Genomic DNA, 16,545 nt, shown 5'->3' on the forward strand with positions numbered 1-16,545 from the left:
TTTATGTTGTCTTTACTAGCCAGAACCATTTCAAATATAGTCTTTTAGAAGCAGAGGAAACAGAATCCATGCTATTTTTCCAGAGGTAACGTTTGTGTGTGTGTGACTCACACCTGTTTTTTGTTTCCCGTTCGGAAAATGTCTCCAGGGAAGTGGCCTGCACCCTGTGAGCAGGTCTGCTAACCAAATGAACAAGAAGTGTTCAACCACTTAGGTTAGTTAAAGTCTGTGATTCCTCAAGGCTTAGCTCACGGGTGAAAGGGCACACGCTTTCAATGAGATCTACAAGTTCTTGGCAAGTGGCTCATAAGCCCGAGAGACCCCGTGGTTCAAATGCAAGTGCATGTGTAGGGCACACCGATACACGTAGCTGTGCAAGTTTTGTGGACGCACTTTCTCCACCACATTTCCGGAATTTCACTACATCACATAGTGAAGGGGAAACCAGATGTGCAGAAAAGGTTCTCCCCGGGCGGAAAAGGCAAACAGAGCTGGTGTGTTTGCTTCCCGCTGAAGCCACTGACACATAACTCTGTTGTCCGTAGAGTCAACAAGATGACTCTAAGGGGAAGGAGGGAGGAGGAAAGGAAAAAATCAAGGCAGAGTAACTTAGCTTGGGCACACACAGTTGAGCATCCATCCATATTCTATACCATATTATCCCACCTGCTACACAGGTACCTCACAGCAGATACCACTGACTGCCTGACTACACATGCCAGAGGCATGTTGCTGGATAGCCATGTGTGTTTCTTCTCCATGTCTGTTTACACCTAATCTTCAAATTACTTATACACACATTTATATACACAAATGCACATATACACATATACATAAACACACCTGTGCAGGTATACACACAAGGACATATACATGATAAAGTCTAGTTGAACTACCTTAATCATGGGTATATGCATGTACATACATGCACATGTAAGTACATGCTAGAATCCACATATGCTGATTACATTAATCATGGGTGTATTAGTCTGTTTCCACACTACTATAAAAAATACCCGAGACTGGGTAATTTATAAAGGAAAAGGGTGTATTTGACTCATAGTTCCATATGGGTGGGAGGCCTCAGGGAAACTTACAATCATGGCAGAAGGTGAAAGGGAAGCAAGGTACCTCATTCACGGGGTGGCAGGAGAGAGAAATGCAAGCAGAGGAAATGCCAGATGCTTATAAAATCATCAGATCTCATGACACTCACTCATTATCACAAGAACAGCATGGCAGAAACCACCTCCACGATCCCTCGGCATGTGGGGATTGCAATTCAAGATGAGATTTGAGTGGGACACAGAGCTAAACCATATCAATGGGTATATGTGGGTACATATACACACACACACACAGAGACACGCTAGAGTCTAGCTACACTGAATACATTAATCACAAGTGTATGCGTGTACATATATATACACACTATGACATGCTAGAGTCCAGTTACACTGATTATATTAACCATGGTGTATTCCTGTACATATATACACACACAAGGACATACTAGAGTCTAGTGACACTGATTATATTAACCATGGTGTATTCCTGTACATATATATACACACAAGGACATGCTAGGGTCCAGTGACACTGATTACATTAACTGTGGTGTATTCCTGTACATATATACACACACAAGGACATGCTAGAGTCTAGTTACACTGATTACATTAACCATGGCATATTCCTGTACATATATACAACACAAGAACATGCTAGGGTCTAGTTACACTGATTATATCAACCACAGTGTATTCCTGTACATATATACACACAAGGACATGCTAGGGTCCACTGACACTGATTACATTAATCAAGCTTCAACGCATCCTCTAAAGTCAGTATTACCCACACCAAATGTTAAATGTCATATTTCAACAATATAACAAAATTCTCAGACAAAATGTATCCAAACCTCAAAACCATGCTCTTTCCACACAAGGTACTACCTCCTCTGTGGATACCCCTGATATACTTTACATTCTTTTTTTTTTTTTTTTTTTCCATTTCAGGGTTAATTGTACTTGTTAGGCACATTTTTACTTTTTGTTAGACAAAAATGTTTGTAAATAGATAAAAATTTAAATGTCAGAAAGCTATACTGCCTGGACAAGGCTATCTGAAGCACACGTGGGTCGTTGGCGGGTTCCAAAGGGCAGTATTTGGGCAAATGGAATAAACTCTCTAAACTAGTTCAGCCTGAGCTGGTGGCGTGGAGTAAGAATTCGGGAAACGTGAGGGCGTCCCCTACATGGAGTGGGATAGACAGACGTAGGGAGCAGAGGGCGGGACGTCACTGCAGATCCAGAGACCGATGTTGTCTCGTAATGAAATAAAACTGGAGAAGGACTAGGGACTTCAAATCAACCAAGAGGAGCCTGAGATGAAGACTCATGGTATGAAATTTGGGAAAATAACAGCAAAAGGCCAGTTGAGGATGCATTTCATAGCCATGTGCCCAGTGGCATGGAAGCACAGATGTCTGAGGTCATGGCAATCTCCCTCTGCACCACCCCAAAGGCCTGCTGCCACAACTGATGTATTCTCTCTCCACCCCCGCAGACATCACCGGAACTTTCCTGACAAAAAACAACATATTTTTACTCTGCAGATGACAAATGTCTCCACTGCCATTTTCTTGCTGTTTTCACACGTACAGAGACCCACAAGCACGCCAAATGAGGACCGCCGGAAAGATTTTTCTCTGCAGAATAGAAATTAAGTCTTGGGTTTCTTTCGTAATAGGTAGGTACAGCCACATTACCGTTGTATTTGGCTTTTGTAGGAGGTTAAAGTTATTGACAATGAACTGTTTAAACATGTGTGCAAGCTGCTTTATGGAGTGCTTTAATGACAAAGGATGGAGATGGAGCTTCTGCGAACGCCACCTTACAGATTAGGAGAATTGGAAAACCTACCTCACCCCGTGGCATTAACTGCAAAAGAGGCATAGCACGATGGTAGGGAGAAAGTTTTCCATTTTTAAATTAGTTAAGGAAGAATCATTAATTTTTCGGCAAATCTGAATTTTTAGAGTTGTAAGCCTCCTCCTTGGAAGGACCTAGGACTGATGGTGCTTCTAAGAAGGGTTCCACTGGGGCCTTCTCACTTCACGCCAGCCTCTCCGTTCAAGGCAGGGCCTGAGCAATGCAGGACCTCAGAAGCAGAGAGGCCCCTCCATGCCACAAACCCCATGCCCTCATTAGAGAAACGGACAAACCCCATGCCCTCGTTAGAGACAGGGGCAGCATCCCTCCCTCACGCTAGCCGAAGCTCCAAAATAATTTCAACACAGAGACCAAGAGCAACAGACAACAACGAGAGGCCACCATCCAGTGGGTTCCTTAAAGGATCCTCCTCCACTTCCCAGGGAAATACTAAGACACCTGTCCCCCACCGTCATCCGAGAACCACGGGTGCAGTGCCATGTTCGTTTTAGGAGTGAAGAAACTGAAGCCAGGAAAGGTCCTGCCGCCTTACTGAGTGGTTGCTTACGGAGAGAATCTCCCATCTTCCGATGGGTCCAGGTGCTGCCACGTCCTGAATGCTTCAGCCCTTGATACCTGGTGTAAGGGAAAGGTCGGACCAAATAGAGAGCACCCTGCCTCCACCCATAACAGAATATATGAAAGGTCTCCAAGTTTAGGAAAGCTGCCTGGAAGACGAGCCTCACGCATCAAACGACAGCCGGCAGCTCCGTCACAACCCAGACCCACTACAATTCCAGCCCGTGTCAGCAGCTTGCAGACGTGTGTGGATGGAACTCCAAATGGTTCATACCAAGGGAGATTTCCAAAACATATTTCCTTACCTTCAAACATGGTTTTTAAGAAAACTGGTTTAATGCAATTATCAGTGCGATGTCAGGGAATCTGAGATTGCCATGGACACACACAGACACATGCTCCTATGCACACTCATACACACAGATATGTGAAAACACAGGCCACACTCACACACACTCACATACGTTGCCGGAATGGGCATCTGCTTTACTTGCATTGAGGAATTGTCTTACACTGGAAAAGGCCGAAGAAAAGAAATTACAACAAAACATATATATATTCCTAGATTTTACTATCATCATAAAATTTGACATGACCCACGTCTTGGAGCTTTGTACATAGAAGAGTTGTTACCGCTGGAAAAGTCCCAGCTACATAGCATTTGCACTTTACATCGGACACACAGATCTTTCTCTGCAAAAGAAGGATGACTTAATTAACAAGGGTGATAAATTTACCAACGTTTGTATTTGTGTCACCTCAAAATCTAGGTCTTGATGGATCCCTTTCAAGTTGTCTGCTCAATTAATAAGCAAAACTAGGCACACGAGATTCAGAATGCCATTGTGAAGCCATGTGCCCTGCAAAAGTTCAGGCTCATTTGCAGCTTACAGCAGAGAAAGAAAATTGAAGCCATATCTCTGCAAATTGGCAACCCCCCTTCTAGAATTTAGGATATGTCCTTTAATACAAAGGAACTGGCAGTTGCAAGCTCCCAATCAACATGAAATTCAATGAAACACAGGCTGTCTCAGGGCAAGAAGACACACCACCGAGGCATCCCAACCCCGTTAACCGTTTGTGGAAAGTGCTCCGCTGTTACCATCCACATGGCGAAGCGATCCTGCCGAGAGCATTCCTGACTTAAAGGCTGGGGAAGCCTGGCCCAGAACACCTGCTGCTGATGCTTTAACCCCTGTCTGGTTCTGTTGTGTTGTTCACAGATGAAGACCCACAAGTTTTTTAATCATTGTAGGTATTCTGCATGTGACGGCGTTGATTCATAATGAAAAACAGCCAGCATGCATCGAGTGCATCCACCAAGCTCTCTGCTGCGTGCTGGGGGTGCTTTGCCTGGTAAATCTTCAATGTACCTCATGAGTGAGGTCACATTACTCCCCCAGTCCTACAGCAAGCCCTCTGCTGCCTTCTGGAGGTGCTTTGCCTGGTAAATTTTTGCAATACCTTATGAATGAGGTCACATTACTTCTCCACTCATAGAGAAAGCACTTAGCTGCATTCCAGAGGTGCTTTACCAGGTAAATCCTCCCAATATCCCATGAGTTAGATCACATTACTCCCCCAGACCTACAACAAGCCCTCTGCTGCCTTCTGAAGGCGCTTTACCTGGTAAATCCTCATCATACCTTGTGAGTGGGGTCACATTTCTCCCTCAGTCCTAAAGGAAGTGCTCTGTTGCATTTCGGAGGCTCTTTGCCTGGTAAATCCTCGCAAGAGCTCGTGAATGAGGTCACATTACTCCCCTAGTCCTACAGCAGGCTAAATTGAGGTGTAAAGTCTTTTCCCCAAAGTAAAGAAGTTAGGATTTAAATCAAAATTGAAGTTCCCAGAAGACACCTTCAAGAATCATGCAGTCAGAGAAGAGGCCAAGAACCATGAAATAAACCCAGATACCTCTGAGATAACTGGCAGGGGATAGGTCACCGTCTGGGGGCATCAACTTTTGAAGAAGTTTTGCCAAGAGGAGAAAGGGGAAAAAAAGTTTATCTCTTAAAAAAAAAAGTCACTTAAAAAAAAAAATGAAGGCGAGGATACCTGAGAACAATGAGAGCAGAGGGAGCTATTCATGATGAGAACATCTGTGGTCAATTCATCACTCTGGTCTACACCTGCAGGCGCCATCCAGTTTAATGCTATTTAAAAAGTGTCTCTCCTTTTAGTCAAGATGAGAGGCAACTCAACGGACGCAGAAGGTTGGACCAGGCAAGATCACTCTTCGTTTGAAGAAGTGGTAGCTGAGGTTGGAGTTCGTCTTTCCCCTGCAATTAGAATTCTTCAGACATGTTATATAAAAAAGCAATTTTTTTTTTTTTTTTTGAGACAGAGTCTTGCTCTGTCGCCCAGGCTGGAGTGCAGTGGTGCAAGCTCAGCTCGCTGCAACCTCCACCTCCCGGGTTCCAGCAATTTCCTGCCTCAGCCTCCTGAGTAGCTGGGATTGCAGGCACCTACCACCACACCCTGCTAATTTTTTGTATTTTTAGTACAGACAGGGTTTCACTATGTTGGTCAGGCTGGTCTCAAACTCCTGACCTCAAGTAATCCATCAGTCTTGGCCTCCCAAAGTGGTGGGATTACAGGCGTGAGCCACCACACCTGGCCTGCAAAATTCTTTCAAAAGTTGTTTTGCAACAAATAACCTCAAAATCGAAGCAGAAACATGTGTTGTTTTTCTTACTAACTTAGACAAGATAAAGGAGCAGTGCATGGAAGCAGGAATTCTGAGGCTGAAGAATGAAGGACAGGGTGTGGTGTGAACTAACCTGGGGAGTCCTGTATGGTTCCAGAGTGTATTGATGAATCCTCCTATCCTGATTAGGAAAATACAACCGATGGACACTCTGGTCCTGTTGGCTGCCACCAACTGTGGTAAAGCTACATCTTCAGTGTTGACTGCCATCAGAACAAAACCCTGACCTGGACTCGATGCCGAAGGCTATACACGCACGCACGTTCAGAGGCCACCACCTGCCTCAGAATCCACTGCAAAGCAAAACCAAAGGTGAGTTTCACTGGAATTTCTTCATTTTAGTTCACGTTTCAAGAAGTGGCCACCCCTACGTTTTCTGAAAACTGTGAGACACTTTTCTTTGTAAAATGCATCTAAGTATGTTTCTGTGATGGCTATGATGACAACTTAAGGCAAGTAATGGCAGGCAAAATTAAGTGTATTTTATATTTAAGAATACCATATTGCATCCGATTCTTAAAGTGGTTAGCAATATGGAAATAGTAAGAAGAGAGCTCTGCTGAGGGCTCAATATTAAATATCAGGGTTATCTGCAGGAGACAGGCACAGGGAGAGAAGCTATTCCAAACATCCTCTTACCCAGAAGACTTCAAATGTCCTCCTACACAAAAGACCCCAAATGTCCTTTTACCCAGAAGACTCCAAATGTCCTCCTACCTGGAAGACTCCAAATGTCCTCTTACCCAGAAGATTCTAAACGTCTTCTTACCCAGAAGACTCCAAATGTCCTCCTATTTAGAAGATTCCAAATGTCTTCTTACCTGTAAGACTCCAAATATTCTCTTACTGAGACAGTTTTATTCTTTCTCAATTATCTCTGACCCCTTCAATCTCTTCAATGGGCTGATCAATACAAATGCCTTCAGACGCTTCAGGGTGGAGTATACCATGACTTCACCACACATTTCAAAGGATGCCATTGGGATAAGAATTAATCTACTTGAATTTTTTTTATTTGGCCTAATTCTCAGAAATTTATATTCACCATGAGATTTGTAAAATACTTATAAGCAGCATTCAGAGTGTGTAAAATTACACCCTATGTGTGACTCTGATCAAGGGCGAGTGTGCAGGAGAGTGGCCACAGCAAGGTCTTAGAGAATCACAATCTCCATGTTTGCTCCTTATCCCCACCCCAGGTACACTTCTTCTTTGAATCCTCTTTTCCTAAGGAAAGATGTTAAATTCCATAATTAAGTCATTCCCATTAAGCTGTAGGATCATTAAGTAGAGTTCAAACTAATCTTTGGTCTCTATGTTGAGGCATAGAACAGGGAACATTTCATTCTTTGGGGACAACCAAAATTATATGTTAAACATTTTTAAATAGGATATATTGTATTGACTCACAATGCATGATCAGATTTTTAAAAAATTATTTCTCTCGGAGAGAAAACAACTTTAAGCCTCCCAAGGGTTGATCAATTCATACAGGTAAACTGCAGCATGCTGATTCTCCATGGCGATCCCTCTGTCTTCCTCTCTCCCCCTTCCTCTTTCTCACTTTGTCTCCCTCCCTCCACACCTCACCCCTAGACTCTTGCTACCCAAGGCAGAGCACGCAGCAGCAGCAGCAGCAGCAGAAGCATCACCTAGAAGCAGGTGAGCTGGAAATACAGATTCTCAAGCCCCACCCAAACTTGCTGAATCCGAGCATGCATTTGGCAAGGCCCCCAGAGGATTTTCATGGGCTGCTACTTAAGAAGCAGTGTTGCAGACTGCATATTTTTTACCCTTTACCTTCTTCTACATTTAAGAAGCAGTGTTGTAGACTACATATTTTTCACCGCTTTGCTAGGTCCTGAGCTACCCACAATCTGAAAAATCCAGAGGAGCCGGCAGTGGAAGTGCGGAGCCTGGGAGAGCCAGGTGAGGATGCTGTCCCATGTCTGAGGCTTCCTGGAGTTGAAGCCAGTGGTTTCCACCCCCGCGGTTCTACCGTCTATGGCCCAGGAACCCTGAGACTTTCGCACTCCCCCGACGGCCAAGTGTCACTGCAAGCAGCAGTGAGCCCGGAAACAAACCAGGCACTGGAAGCATCTCACATGTGTGGGAACGTCCGCCTTTGCTACAGGCCAGATTTTTCATATTACTCAGTCCATGGGAGGGGACACGTGACATTGTTTCATCCTTTACTAAACCCAAAGTTAGGATTCTTGCCTGGAGATTTCCACAGAATACAGCACCATACACGTTCCCTATGTCTAGATGGAGGACAAGGTCATCAAAAGACCGTTGTGACCACCTCAGCCCCAGACAAAGTCCAAGCCGGCCTGCTCCAGCCCCCCATGGTCCTCCGCAGCCAGGACCTGCCTCCTGGGCTGGCTTCACCCCCTACCACTTCCACAGGCCAGTAGGGCCCTCCAGGCTCCACCCTCACTGTGTGTTCCCTGCGCTACTGAGGGACAGCTCACCGGGTCTTCCTGTTTGAAATTCTTGGGGACTCTGTACTTGAGGCTGGGGGTGCCAGCAGCTGAGGAGGGGAGGGCTTTCCAAAAGCCCGTCTGCCTGGAGCCTGTCTGCGTTTCACTTCTGTGTCCGTGTGCTTCCCCACAAGGACATTCATTGTTAAGTTTTAATGTTAACTTCGTGCTGCGACACTTACTATTTTAAAGAGAAAATATCTTAGATCCATTATGAACTTGTAAGAAAACAGTCCTTATTCATAAATTTGCAAAAGTATTCTGTTAATTGTAAGTGGATCTTTATGTTACCTATCTATCATCTACCAGTCATCTGTATCTGCCTATCATTCATTTATCATCAACCTATGATCTATCTTCTATCTGTTATCTATCTATGGAATACATATATATATATATAGTTGGAGTCTCACTCTGTTGCCTAGGCCGGAGTGCAGTGGTGTGATCTCAGTTCACTGCAACCTCCGCCTCCCGGGTTCAAGCAATTCTCCTGCCTCAGCCTCCTGAGTAGCTCGGATTACAGGCGCGCCACCACGCCTGCCCAATTTTTGTATTTTTAGTAGAGATGGGGTTTCACCATGTTGCTCAGGCTGGTCTCAAACTCCTTGTGATCTGCCTGCCGCAGCCTCCCAAAGTGTTGGGATTACAGGTGTGAGCCACCACACCCGGCCTATCATCTGTCTTTATCCTCTATCCATCTATCTTCCTGTCTAATCAATATAGCTATTATTTATTCACCTATCATCTATGTATGTTCACCTCTCTCTCTCTCTACCAATCTGTTTCTGCATCTAGATCTACACATAGAGAGAGGAATAAGAAAAGTGTAAGCTTTAGAAATAGTATCTCCCAGCTGGGTGCTGTGGCTCACACCTGTAATCCTAGCACTTTGGGAAGCTGAGGTGGGCAGATTACCTGAGATCAGGAGTTCGAGACCAGCCTGGCCAACATAGTGAAACCCTGTCTCTACTAAAAATATAAAAGTCAGCAGGACATTGTGGAGCATACCTGTAATCCCCGCTACCCGGGAGGCTGAGGCAGGAAAATCGCTAGAACCTGGGAGGCAGAGGCTGCAGTGAGCCGAGATCATGCCCCTGCACTCCAGTCTGAGTGACAGAGCAAGACTCTGTCTCAAATAAATAAATAAAAATAAATAAATGAATAAAAATAAAGAAATAGTATCTCCCATGTTTTGGTGTCTAAATGAAGGCCACTTTCAGAAAGGGGTTGCGGGGTTTGTTCTGCTTGGTCTGCTTAGGATTTTTTTACCCAGTCTTCTGCATTTCAAGTGGGACAGGAATGTTATAATGGGTGAAAACCACAGGAGTTCAGTTTATTTTACAGAGGAAAATAGAATGGGGAGGTTTCCCCAAAGCGTCCTTCTTTTTAAGATGACTGCTCATCGATCATTTTATTCATATAATCTAAAAGGGTGAGTTTTTAATCATGTCATTTCCTCCAGTGGGAAAATTAATTTCCATAGATGTTTCTAGGATATGGGCATAGAGTGATCCGAATGAGGAACTTTGTAAAGTCTGCATTTAATCTTCTGGTTATTTAATGGGACAGAGCCCCTGGCCCATGTGAGAGGAAAACACAGAGGGGGCAGGTGCCGCACGCTACATCCTCCGCGTGGCACATGAGCCGTCCAAATGCCCCTGATAACAGGTGGGTCGGCCGTCAGCTTGCAGCCCCAGTGGAGCTTCTCTGACTTCCAGACATCAATGGGAACGGTTCAACCACGGCCTCCAATTCACATCTGCTTCTTTTGCTAAAATAAAAAATCCTGCTTTGCTTGTCCTTTAATCCTCCCTCTGAAGTTCTGTGTCATCCGTGAAGTCTTCTCTGTTACTCTGGTCAGAATTAATCATGTCTCCTCTGCAAATCCTCCCAGTTTCTCATCCCCATCAGGCACATGACTTTCTGTCTGGCACCATTGCTGGCTGTTTCTGTGCCCATCTCCTCTTCAACATGGCAAGCGTCTCAAATGCTGTCTGTGTCTAATTTATCTTTGTCTTCACAAGAGGCTCAGAAATGCTGCACATCCCAAGAAATGGTGCTGACTGGAGCCCAGTTGAGTTGTGCCTAATTGAATCCAGTGGATATGCTGGGCAGAGGCTGCAGGGTCTATAGGGTGTCTGGACATTTCGAGGAGTCCTGTAGAAGAGCTTCTGGCACCAGAGAGAACCCCAGGCCTAACGCTCTCCCGGCTGAGTTTTCTGAGGACTGGAAAGGTTGTGTGAGTGCAGAAGGAAGCCCTGGTCCTCGCTGTCATGGAAGACCTCCCACGCCTGGGCAGAGCCTTGTGGGCACAGTCAGAGCAGCCCTGTGAACTACTCGTGCATCTTGCAAACGAGGCTCCCTGGGAGAGGAGACCTGCACAACAGGTTGCTGCCTTTGGCACCATCTTGCACACCAGGCTTGGGCTCCTCCCTGCAGCCGGGGACGGAGGACATGTCCCCTGCGGAGTTCACTGCAGCCTCTGGAGGTCTACTCCTGTGGAGGTCTGCCTTTGCTACAGCCGGGCTGTCAGGATATGGCCGGCCACGTGGAGGCCTCTCTGTCACAGCACACCTGGACTTCCACACAGGTGTGTCTCCCTGCTCTGGGCTCCTGGGCGCCGCCTTCCCGCAGAAGGTTGAACCTAATTGAAGGGCCAATGCAGTCATCCTCCCGCCCATTTCCAAGACATCTCAGGCCTCCGTGTTCCCTTCTGCCTCTCTTCGTGCTCAGACATTTCCACAGAATAGCCATGTTGCCTGACTTCCATTTTCCAGGCAAGCTATGCCCCACAATGCAGCAGCCAGTATAGGGTATGTTTTTTATTTAAAAGGAAATAATTCTTCTCAGGGTTAACTGCTCAACAGAGAAACGGAAGACAGATTTGTCACCTCGCACAGCACAACACGCAGTGATACAAGTGCACAGGCCTAGCTCCCAGCTCTTGCTAATCCCATGTTGGTGCTCTTTGAATTCTTTTGTGTTCTGGACTTGCTCCAAGGAGTTTTTAAAACAATTTCTTTCTGAAGGCCAGGGAGGGTGGCTCTTGCCTGTAATTCCAGCACTTGGGAGGCTGAAGAGGGAGGACCGTTTGAGCCCAGGAGTGTGAGACCAGCCTGGGCAACTAAGCAAGACCCTGTCTGTACAAAAAATTTCTGGGCATGGTGGTGCACACCTGTAGTCTCAGCTCCTCAGGAGGCTGAGGCAGGAGGATTGCTTGAGCCTGAGAGATCAAGGCTGCAGTTAGCTCTGACAGCACCACTGCACTCCAGAGCCAGACCCTGTCTCAAGAAGAAGAAAGAATTCTCTCTGGCTGAAATTTTCTTTCTCTCTATACATCCCTTTCTTGACGAAATTTAAATATGCAGTCTTCCAACTAGCCCTTGAATAACACATTATTAAGAGCAAAGACACAGAGCACCTTGCTGGGAAACATGGATCATAAGATCAAAGTCACCAAATTCAGTACAGAGACTCGCTGGTTCTCCATTCTGGAATGGCTCACTATTCTGGAACAGCTCCCCATTCTGGAACAGCTCCTCATTCTGGAACAGCTCCTCATCCTGGAATGGTTTCTCATTCTGAAACGGTTCCCCATTATGGAACGGCCCACCATTCTGGAACAGCTCCCTATTCTGGAACAGCTCCTCATTCTGGAACAGCTCCTCATTCTGGAACAGCTCCTCATTCTGGAACAGCTCCTCATTCTGGAACAGCTCCTCATTCTGGAACAGCTTCTCATTCTGGAACACCTCCTCATTCTGTAACAGCTTCTCATTCTGGAACAGCTCCCCATTCTGGAACGACTTCACATTCTGGAACAGCTCCTCATTCTGGAATGGCTCCTCATTCTGGAACAGTTTCTCATTCTGGAACAGCTCCCCATTCTGGAACAGCTTCTCATTCTGGAACAGCTTCTCATTCTGGAACAGCTCCTCATTCTGTAACAGCTTCTCATTCTGGAATGGCTCCCCATTCTTGAAGGACTCCTCATTCAGGAACAACTCCCCATTCTGGAACAGCTCCCCATTCTAGAATGGTTCCTTATTCTGAAACAGCTCCTCGTCCTGGAACATCTCCTCATTCTGAAATGGCTCCCCACTCTAGAACATCTCATTCTGGAATGCCTCCCCATCCTGAAACAGCTCATTCTGGAATGTCTCCTCATTCTGGAATGACTCACCATTCTGGAACAGCTCCTCATTCTGGAACAACGCCTCATCTGGAATGTACAGTTGCTTTGCATTTTCTTCTGTCCTCCACTCTATACTCTCAGAGGCCATTGATCACAGTTAAAGTTGCACATCCTAGGTGGCTAAACCATAAAAAGATCACAAAGGTCTGTTAGTGCCCTGTAGCAAAATGGGCCACACTTCTCTCTGCAATCAGTGTAGAATTCCTAAAACCTCACCAAATACTTCACCTTGAAAACGCATGCAGGTGACTGAAAGTGCAGTGGCTGAGCCCCACACCTGCATGGAGGAGCTGAGGAAGAAAACCAAGTTGAGACTTACAGGATGCTAACATCTAGGGTAGCCTATTCCAGGAGAGGATGCTAAGATCTAGGGTAGCTGATTGCACAGGCAGCCGATTCCACAAAAGGATGCTAAGATCTAGGGTAGCCAATTCCATGACTGCACCTTTTGGACATCTGATTTATTATGCCAAGAAAGGGCAATCAAGATGAGAGAGGTTCTCATCTCTCAAAAACAAAGAAAAGAAAAGAAAAGAAAAGAAAAGAAAAGAAACAAACAAAAAAGACGTAAGGGCTTTATTTTTGGAGATTTCTTCATTGCATTAAATTAAGCTCTCCATAGCCTGATAGGAAACTTATAATCAAATCCTCATAATAACAAAGGTGTCAGTGCAGCTGGTTTGGAGGCAGGTGTGGTTCTACAAGAAGCAAGGCAGCAAGGAGAAAACCCAAGGGCATCTTGACTGACAAAGTGTCCAGGCGCACTCACCCGCACACTCTCCGGGCCTCACGTCTCCCCTGACTCTGGCCCATACAGCAGTGAAAGGTAGGTAGTGCCAGGTCGTGGGAAAGGTGCTTGCTAACATCAAGCCCATATTCTTGGAACAGTTCTAGGACTCAGAACAGGGCACCAGTAGTGCCTTCTCAGCTCTTCTGTTCCTCAGTCTCCTCATCTGAAAAATGGGTGTAACAAACCCTCTCTGATCTTCCCTCGTAGGGTGTTTTGATTTGGGTTTTTGACCAAATGAGGCAATTTCAGATAAAGGGTTTTGAAATCTTTGAAACTTTAAACCAATGTAAGGTTTAAAGTGAGGAATTTTTGAATTGCATTCTTGAAGTCCCAGGTGCAAAAGAGAAGCAAGAAGAATACTAAAGTCACTGAATTTTTCTTTTATTTGCAGGTTCTTTTATCATGTGGTATAAAGCCCAAAATTCAGATTGTGTTCACTGGGGCTTCTGGACTGACAATTTGGACTAAATGAGAATCTATGAGAACTCTTGTCAAAAGATTCAATTTTCTTTTACTAAAATAAAGATCTATAATACTTGTTGCTTAAAAAAAAAAAAAAAAAGAGCACTGACACCTCTGAGCTTTCCCTCCTTGTGCGAGAGTAATGCATTAATAGTTGAGGAAAGATGGCACGAAGGTAAAAAGAGTACAAATAAAATTCCTGGTCCTAGCCCTGAAGGAGTTCACTGATTCTAATCTTTCCTAAAGTTACAACACTGTCCTAGACAGGCACACACACACACAGAGCAAAGAAACGAATTTCCTTGTTGAAAACATGCCGACGCTTGCTGTGTTTACACTCATGTTCACTCCAAAGTCCAGCTCCAGGCTGGAGACCACATGAAGGAGGCAGAAGCGGGAGACAGAAGGCAGGTGAGCTTGTCTTGAGCACAGCCATACTTAATGCAAACATAACCACTATGTTCCAGTTTTACTTACAACATTTCACAGATTCTAAGATGCCTTATTTTTTTAACTTTTATTTTCATGTCTCTGAGGTTGGAACGCATTTTATCATGGATGGCCTTGCACAGTCACTGTTCACCCAGCAAGGTCCCAGGTTTCTCTCCCAGTCACTCCAGGAAGATGGCAGTATGTTTGTCAGACCTCAGCCATGAGGCAGTAGGAATTCACAAACAGAGCAGATCACCTCCAAGAATCCTACAGGCAAAGAAGCTCCCTGGAGCCCAGAGACACCCTCAGGGAAGAAGGAGAGACACGTGAGGCTGGCAAAGCGTCATCTGAAATAAAATCCCATATGCTCCTAGGGCTTGGACTGAACGACTGGAAGCAAGCTGGACAGAAAGAGCCAGGACTTTCCTGTCATCCCAGGACATGACAGGACAGCCACAGCCTGGACGCTTCAGGCCCCACACCACGCAAGAGCCCTGGGAGAAAGAAGGAATGCTTTTGGAGGATCTTTTCTTGACACCTTCTGATAAAATCAAGAATTCCAGAGAGCATCAGCACTAAGTGTGCAGAGCCAGTGTTGGGGCTGGAACTGACTACCAGGGCACCAGTGCAGGCTTGTACAAATGCTGCATTTTCAATACTCCTGATGGCAGGAAATAATGAATATTCATGAATCTGAGATCTAAAAATGATTTTAAAAAGGCATATTCTGTGAGTTTGAGGAATTCCTTTATCAATGTACTATAAGATACATATATATACACACACATACACTCATACGTAACATATATATGCAGATACATGCCAACAGAGTTAGGTTAGAGTCTACATCTATGTATGTCTTAAAGAGTTCTTTAAAATGTACGAATTAAGCATGATCATGACTGTATTAGCAGCATTTTTTCAGTCGTGCATGCAGCTGTGGTGTATCTCACCATCAACGTTTTTTAGATTTAATGGAATAAAATACTGGATTTAATAGAATGAAGGCTGATGTCTGTGTCCTTCTAAAACTCCCATGTAGAAATTCCTACCCGAAAAGTGATGGGATGAGGGGGTGTTAAGGGGTGTGGCCCTTGGGAGGTGATTAGACAGTGGGGGTGCAGCCCTCTCAAATGGGTTTAGTGTCCCCATAAATGAGGCCTAAGGGGGCTTGTTCACCCCTTCCGCCATGTGAAGATGCAGCAAAGAGCCTCCATCTATAAGTCAGGAAACCCTTAGCAGACACAGATCCTACGGCACCTGGATCTCCAGCTTCCGACCTCAGAACTGCGGGAAAGATATGTCTACTGTTTCACAGGCCCCAGTGGTGCAATTTTTGTTACAAAATGCTGGATGGACTAAGACCTATGGCTTCAGGGTTGACTCATTTTCACATCAAGAAAGTGGTACAGTTATGACAATCCTCATCAATCATAGCCTAAATTACCCCTGAAGAAATTTAGGGAGGTTTCCGATTATGTTTTCATCTCAATTAAAATGAGTTTTATCTATCTTTAGGCTTCAGAAATTAAATTTGCATTGTGGACAAATTCAGGAAAGGTATATTTTAAATGTCTTAAAGTCAAAGTAGATTTTTTTGATCTACCTTTACAATACATTCCACAAATACAGTCATGCACCCCATAACAATGCTTGAGTCAATGACAAATCACATATACTACAGTGGCCCCACATACTACAGTGACCTACACACACACAAACGCACACACACACACACTCATGTGTGGTACATATATGCCGATGCATGCCAAAAGATGTAGGTTACAATCTACATGGAGACAGAAAAGCACATGAGTTTGTCTTGAGCACAGCCATACTTAATCCAAACATAACAATGTCCCAATTTTACTTAAGAAATTTCGCTGATTCTAAGATGCCTAACAAGGCATTGCTCTATCATTAAATGAGACACAACTGTATATGCTAGCAGGCAAAGAAGA

The sequence above is a fragment of the Rhinopithecus roxellana genome, chromosome 9, assembly GCF_007565055.1.
Source record: "Rhinopithecus roxellana isolate Shanxi Qingling chromosome 9, ASM756505v1, whole genome shotgun sequence".
Taxonomy (NCBI): domain Eukaryota; kingdom Metazoa; phylum Chordata; class Mammalia; order Primates; family Cercopithecidae; genus Rhinopithecus; species Rhinopithecus roxellana.